An 8,089-nucleotide genomic window follows, 5' to 3' on the forward strand; every position below is an offset into this window, starting at 1 on the left:
AGCACTGGAGGTATTACAAAAAGTTGGTGGCTTGACTGTTTTACTCCTGTGGTCCCAAAGGCTCGGTGGTCTTTAGTAAGGGAATTATCAGTGTTTGGCAGCAAACACGAGAGGCTGTGAGTGAAAGGGAGAACATGGGCATGACCTGTCCTGGGCCAGTACTTTTGGCCACTGCAAGTCTGGGTGGTTACCAAAAGTAGAACTTTAGCACTGAAGCAGCATGTTTCAGACTTTCTCAGAGCTCAGAAGAACCTTTGGCGTATTCAATGGCCACGTCTGTGCAAGTATTTCAGTTTATTTCACTTTCTGTACAAAAAGGACTGCCTGTGCCTAATTATTCTAGTGCCATTTCTGAATGTTAGGGGTGCTTTCATTCTGGCAAACGCCCAAATTAGTGTTTGTAAGGCTTTTTCAAAATGATGTGCAAGAAAATAAAGAACAATAGGCAATTTGCTATCTTTTGTGAGGAGGGGATGGGAGAGCAGCTGAATATGTCATCCTGCTTCTCCACATGATGTAGTTCAGAGCTGAGACTCGTTGCTACAACCCACTACTTCCATGAGAAAGGAAAACATCTGACTACAGAGATTTCTGTTTCTCTTCATGTGGTCACAGATGCCCTTCATGACCATGGCATTTGACCTGGGCAGTGTAGGGATTCCTCCCCATGCTGGTCAGGGCAGCGTCCACCCTTGGCATACACTCAATGCCATTGCAATTTCATGTGACTGCATGTCAGTTGCACGACGTGGGAGTGAACAGGCTGCTCCAGGGAATGCAAACACGTGGGTTACAGCCTCCCTACAACACTGATCCCCTACCATCTTCCATCTTCCTGCTAAACTGGTGCTTGATCCCGCGTGCAGGAACACCTTGGTCAGGCTAATATCTGCTTGCTGTGTCCCCAGGTTTGTTTATAACATCAGAACTCAATGCCCTGTGGTACTGGAAATAGTTCACAACTGACTTTTACCTTATGCTGTTTGCAGCTGTGCAAACTGCTTCGGAAAGACTGACAAGCACATCAGAGGAACCCTGAAAATTTCATTGGTTCTCTCCTGTGTACCCATGAATGCAGAGTGTGAAAAATCCTGCTGGGGAGTTGAGGCTGATTTGGACTTGACTTCTCACCCTAAATTCTGTGAATTATTACACCACAAGAGAAGAAATTATGCTCTGATTTGGGTAGATTTAGCAACTAGATTTGGGGATAACCTTTCGAAATCCTGTCAATTTATCCTGGTATTTCCTCCCTCCTTTTGCAAGTAAATGTGTTGATTCTGTATTTTGATAAATCTCCTTCAAATCTGGGGCATCTTTTGGCTGCATCCCTCCCTCCACTGGAAATAATGCACTCCCTTCCCCTGTGCTCTCAGGGCTGCTTGAATTCTTCATCTGCAGCAGGGCGAGCAGCCAACTCCTTCTCTGAGCATCTCTTGTCTGGGGCTCCATCCAGATGCTTTGGGAGAGAGAGCCGATCTAACAGACGGTGCTGTGATTCAGCCTTTTCCCAGGGGTCTCTGAAAGGGTCCTGCAGTCCCTGGAAAATGCTGCAGCTGCCCATCAGGCTGCTTCAATGCCTCGCCAAAGATGCAGCCATCCCCCATATCCAGGATAGCACAAAGGGTGGGAAGAGATAGACACAAACATTTTGTTGGCAGTGTGAGTGGTGGTGGAAAGGATTTAATTTTCCCTGTGACAAGGCTGTTTTTTTAATAAATTCTGTGTTATTATTTACCCTTCCTGCTTTTCTTCTTTTATAACTACAGCAAGTTGATTACTTTAATCTTGGCTGAATGCTAATTTGATGATGAAAGTGACAGCAATAATAATTATGAACTCTACAAGAGAAGTTGCATTTACAGTGGAAAACTTTTACAGATTGTTTTTAGTTAATGTTGTATTTACCACAAAACATCACCATCTATAGCTAACTTGCACTGCTCATGGTCTCCTTCAGAGAAGTGGTTGGCCAGCTTGGAGACAATGTTGTGGCAGATGGATCTTCTCTCTAATGGGGTGCAGTTGTTCTTAGGCTCCTTTGTTTTTCCATAGGAAGCAGCTTAGAAATTTCTAAAACTTAGTATGAGGAGCTAAAAAAGCCCCAAACCAACCATCAGTGATGAGTAGGTATTGCTCACATCCAAAAGCTTTGCAACCATTGACCACCTGTGAACTTCCTGTGAAGCCTGGCCTCACTTCCAGCAAACCTATGATTTCTTCTTCTTTCCAGGTAGAGTTTCCTGTTCAGCCAAGCTGGTCATCTTCCCTGCTTTCTTGACTTAGGACACAATGGGATTGCCTGCTCCTGCGCTTTTAAAAGATGCTTCTTTTAAACTGAGCAGCGCCCACATACCCCTAAGCCCTCAAAACAGATTTCCAAGGCAAACTGCTAAGTAGCTCCTTGAGTACCTTCAAGCTGGCTCTTTGAAACATTTTTCTTCATTTAGAAAAAAAAGAGTTGGGAAAATAATTTTGAATTTTTCATCAAAAATGAAAAAGAAATTCAAGACCCAACTGTGATTATTTTCCTTCCCTTCCAGGTTTCTCTTATACAACATATTTACTGTTTGTGAACTGCTTTGGTGAAAGGCAAATCATGTAATTCCTGGAGAAGGATGACCTCAGGTTATGAAATACTCTAAAGTGAAGCCAGATGAAAAATGAGAATCTGGAGGATTTTCTTTTAGATTTCTCTCCAACTTGCCATTGTTTGTGGAATATGCCTAGGTGCTGCTTTTGCCTATGTGTTTTTGGAACCAAAGCCATGGCAGAAGTAGCAAACCTGCCAAAGAAAGCTAAGCATTTAGGCAATTACATTACAACTTTAGAAAGTTTTAGGCAGATTTTGAGCCTTATGTCCAATGCTTCCTTCCTCTGTGTGTTTTAAAAATATTACTGCATCCCCTATTATAATTACCCAAGTGACAAATGATCCTTTGCCAGTTACACTTTCTACTGCTGGCACTTCTGCTCACTTTGCATTTTGTTAAGTGTGGGGAAATGACTGCTGCCTCTTTGTGTGAGCAACTTTCCTGGTACACTGGGTACATTTGTGTGCATGTGAGATGGATCTTGCTGAATGCAGCCTACGAGATACATACCGTGGCAAGTCTCTTGACTTAGAACTGGTCTCCAGAGAGCTCTGAAGAATTGATGGACTATATGACCATCCCTCTTGTTGCTGGAGGTTCCGGGCCATTAGAGAGTAGGAGCTATCCTATATTCCCAATATTACCACATTTCTGTTCTTTCATGTCACTTCAGGTTAATGTGGCAAAATCTGGAGATGATAATGTAGTTATGAATTCTAAAATAATCTTCTTCACATTGTCTATGGTTCTTAATATTCTATCAGCTGAAAAATATGTGAAAGTGCTACTGATTTTTGGTCCAAGACTGTCTGGTAGCAACACACGCCTCCATAATCCTCAGATCAGTTGTGGCCCTTCTTTCACAGTAGCATTTCTGCAGGCCTCCTCTGTCAGGCTCCAAGGGCAGCAGGACTCTTTGTTCTTCAACTTTAAGCAGTTGCACTCAAACTACACTTACCCTACATCCTTTACATTGCTTGGCTATAAAGTAGCAGTTTGATTTTTAAACTAGCGGTGTTAATTTGAGATTTTGGCTGCTCTGGCTATTTCTTCCTCTGGATTTTGCTTTCACAGATACCACAGGAAAAAAAAAGATATTCTGAGTGAACTCTCCTTTGATTATTAAATTGTTTTATTTGGTAGCAGAAATCACATAGCTTTTGATGGAGGATGATGAAGTAGCATTATAATGACTGGGGAGACCTAAAACTTCTTTCTCTGCTTTTCTGCATCTGTCAGGAATAAGTAAACGAGACAGCCAGGTCCTGGTCACCCAGCCCTGTGCTCGGCATGGAGGGGAACTGGCGCAGCATAGTTCATATCTGTGCAGCTCATGTCTTCTCCCAGTGATTATTGTGGTCACTCCCGGCTCACTGCAATTTCCAGGACCATGCTGGAAAATGTCCTCTGGGAGTGCTGGCCAGGTTGGGTGCTGTTATCACACCCACACTGAAGAAAGGGGTTGCAAGGGTGGTCGATGGCCTTCTGGGTAAGAATATTTGATACCCGAGTTGGAGGAAAGTTTGGATTCTGGATCCTGAGGCAGGTTGTTCAACCATCAGTACAAGACATTTGTGGTTTTCAAAGATTTTTTAAAGATCCAGCTCTGAATTTTGTAGCTCTTAGTTGACTTCATTAGAGTGCTATTACATGAATGAAATACAGAACTCACAATGAGTAAAATCTAATTAAAAACATTAAAAGATTTTGAATAAGCATTATATGAAAGAGACGAGTGAGGACACATTTACAGTTACTGTGTTCCCATGCTCGTTTCAGTCCCATTCATCCTGCCATTGCCTTCTGAGACAATATTTCAGCATTAAAAAAAGGCCTTGAGAGTCTGACTAAACTTGCTTGGACTCACCCTGGGACATGAGTATGGTAGTGCAAAGGTAGCAGACATGCTGTTGCATGTCTGCAGAGAGATGAGGCTTGTGTTGTGCAAAAGGAGGCAAATAACAGCTTGCTGCTGAGTGCAAACCAGAGCAGCTGTGGACTGCAGCAGCCATCTAGCCAGTTTAACTGGTTACATACAGTGACTCCACATGGCAGCATTCAGCATGAAATCCCAGGCCTGAACTTAAGGGTTTCAGAGGTCACGTTCTTGATGCTGAATGGAGGCTCTACGTGGTGTTTTTCTCTGTACATGGTGTGTGTCAGCAAGGAACGAGGGTGCTCACGACTCGGTACACCGATCCTGGTGTCATTCACGTGTTTATAATCACTACCTGAAGGGAAAAATGGAAATAAACCTCACACATTTCATATTAGATCTGACCTGCTAAATCTGATGCTCTGGGTTATTTGTCTAGTAGGGTGTAAAAATGACTGGTCACCTCTGTTAAAATCAACAAGTGCTTTTGAAAGGAGGTGAGGGGGTGTCTGGAGGAGGGGTGGGTGGTGTGATAAGTATTCCCCTCCCACCATGGCATAGCAGGAGAAGCTCTGCCTCCCTTTGGAGGGAATGGTATTTGTACACTTAGCAGCTCTGGGCTTTGCCTTCAGCTGCTGTCACGTGCACTGTGGGAGGTTGCAAGGAGCAGAAAATTTCTAAGGCATTTGTACAGCCCCTCTGAGGGCTGCAAAACACGACAGTGTGAGGAGCTGCTCTGGGCTGCTGAAGGCTGGGAGCAAAGAGCATGCATACATGCATGGTCTGCAAATGGGCAGCGAGAGAATGGGGTGTCCTCTCACTGGAATTTCTACTCAATGTCTCACCTGGCAGGACTCACTCTGAGTTATCTTACAGTGGGAAGGCAAGATTGCTGCAGACATCTGATAGATGTTTGGAAATGGGTGCTCCTTACAGGGAGAGACTTTCAAAGGCTGCTTCTTCCACTAGTTTTGTTCCACTGGCCACTGAGGGATCAAAAGGAGAAACAGGAACACAAGGCAGAAATACTGACACCTTTTCGTACAAACAGTGATTTAATGCACGAAAAACCAACCGAGAACCTTACCTTGTGATGCCAGGGAAAGCTTTCCTTATAATCCTCTCCTTGATCACTTCTGCCTGAAAGCTTCTGCCCTGTACTAAACAATGCATGTTTAACCAAGTCTTGTGAATGTACAGGCTGAAACTAGGGCAGAGAGTTTTCCAGAAAAAGTGGGGAAACCCTTTCTGATGTGATTATTGCTTGTGAGCTGTGTCAGGGTGAGGGGAGGCAGAAGGGCAGGAGCAGCAGCAATACAGTCTTTAGCAGGTGCTGGGGAGAGCAGGATCTAATGAGAATCATAGAAACACTTGAAAGCTTTTTAACTCCATACAGGATTTTCAGGAGCTGTTGATAGGAAACAGGAGTGATCCAACTGACAGTTAAAGAGATGAAAGGAAGCTCTTTGGATTAAATAAGATTTAGGAAATAAAAGGATTAGTGCTAGACAAAAGCTAGATTTAGGGGTTTATTTAATGAGTGCAGTGTGGCATGATGGGATGTGGGGCGTCAGAAAAGAGATGAAAGACAAAGTAAAAAGACGAATGCGGGAGGTAATACGGAGGCAAGGAATCAGCACAACATTTCCAAAAACCCTTCACAAATCTTCTTATAATTGAAAATGGTACCAAAAAAAGTAATTTTCATTAGCAGTCCTGGCTTCTTTACATAGTAACAAGAAGTGTTACAATGACAGGAAATCTTCTGTGATGGGGCTGTCAGCTCAAATCCCTGTCGCAGAAGAGCGTACATTGTCAATCTACTTGCACTTATAAATGTCTGACGAGATAAAATCAGATTTGAGCAAAATTATCACTCTGTTGGATTCATAATTTGTTATGCTTCCAAGTGGTGGCTGCTGAAGGACCAGTCTTGTTTAAGAGATCTTCATTTGGAGTTCTCTAGTGAAGCTGGCGGCAGTCTCAGAAATGAGGGATATGCACATGTTGGTGGAGTGAGGAGCATAGAACTCCTGCACACAGCATCTGTCACAGGAATATTTCATCTTGTTTCTTTAGAAGCAGGACAAAGAGTTTTCCAGAGCTCAAGTTCTCCACTTAATCATCTAAAGATGCCCATTTGTATTACTTGGGAGGTAGAGAAAATAAAATCGTGCATAAGAATTTGACTCAAACAGATCTGTTGTTCATTTGGCAACTCCTCCAAAGGGTGCTGAAGACAGCAGAGGGGCTACTGGTGTGTTTGGCCCTTGACATGAAGATAATGTAGTTAAGTAAGTGTGGATACTCTTGGTTTATGAAAGTGCTATTTGCAGAAAATAGCACATCCCCTCTTCCAAAGATGCTCTTACTCCTAATCTTCTGGATAGTAGTGGATATCTCTAATGTAGGTATGGATATCTTTAATGAGAGCTTTTTAGAGGAAGAACAACGGAACTTCTGCTTCCTCCCTTCAGGTCTCCAAGTGAGATTGGGTCCCTTTCTTATCTAGGTGCAAAGGAAAAAGTATTTTGTGGCCTAATTTTACCAATAGGAAGATTTTTACAAACACAGGTAGTTACAACTGGTCTAGGAAAGTTAAAAGTTCGTGGTGGCTGTTCTCAATAAAGTAATCCAGATATGTGCTGTCAATGTTTCTGAAAGACATTAGGATAAAAAAAAGTTCATTCAGACAATATTCTCTTTTCACTTGCTCTATTACCACAGAGGAATACTAGTAGAATTTACAAATGGCTACTAGGTAACAAACAAACAAACAAATGAAAAGCTAGGAAAATATTTAAGTTTCTTGGGAACTTTTTATATTATATTTTGTGGTTTGGACCCCAAATTGTCCCTGAGTGGTTTTGTTGCTGAACCTGAATAAGAAATATAAACAAAATAATAGATTTTTATTATTATTATTGTTGCTTTATATCTTTTATATTACTCTGTAAAGAGATGTGTGGTCCACTTCATTGCCTTTGGGTAGAAAAGGAAATTTGACTGAAAATTTACAGTGTGCCTAAGAGACATTTTATTTGTTCAATAAAGTGATCTTCAATATATCAAATAAATAAGAAAATTTTAATGTTTTTTTTCCCCCTCCAATTAGCCCTTTTATTTATTTTATTACAGTTTTTGTCCAGTTGAGTGAAAGCAGTTAAGAGTTGTTTTCCTTAATGAGCTGGTCACTGCATTATTAATACAAAATTAATATGGTCTCCCTTCAGATGTGATTTTTGAGGGTAGTTGAATATCTGCTTGGATTTTCCAAAACACCCATCTGGATGAAGTGACTAATAACTCATAATGTCAGGGGGCATAAGTCAGCATCTGTAAGTGCTTAGGTACCCTTAAAACTGGGGCTTTCAAAGTTTGCTTTAAATAACTTGCCTGCAGCAGCACTGGACTCCTTGTCGGTGTCTCCCCACTTCCAAAAAAATGCAATCAAGTCCAAGGGGAAAAACTGACAGTTTTTGGACTACCCTGAAGCCCTTTCTGGTCTCTGAGCACTACAGCCTTGATTCAGGCTTTTGCAGGCCTGAATTTGCTGCCTGAATGAATGTCCTATAACAGTAGGCTTACTTCAGGAGAAGAGTGGGTTTGCTGCTTTGGT

At 42.1% G+C, this 8,089-nt stretch overlaps 1 long non-coding RNA gene across 1 annotated transcript; it reads right to left on the reverse strand.

Annotated features, from left to right (window-relative positions):
- Nucleotides 1–2,893: 2,893 nt before the first annotated feature.
- LOC120758336 (uncharacterized) lies at nucleotides 2,894–5,746 on the reverse strand. Its single transcript, XR_005702869.1, has 3 exons — nucleotides 5,558–5,746; nucleotides 5,316–5,456; nucleotides 2,894–4,825 (listed from the first exon to the last, which is right to left on the reverse strand). It is a non-coding gene; the product is annotated as an uncharacterized LOC120758336 (long non-coding RNA).
- Nucleotides 5,747–8,089: the final 2,343 nt, after the last annotated feature.

The sequence above is a fragment of the Hirundo rustica genome, chromosome 1, assembly GCF_015227805.2.
Source record: "Hirundo rustica isolate bHirRus1 chromosome 1, bHirRus1.pri.v3, whole genome shotgun sequence".
Classification (NCBI taxonomy): Eukaryota; Metazoa; Chordata; class Aves; order Passeriformes; family Hirundinidae; genus Hirundo; species Hirundo rustica.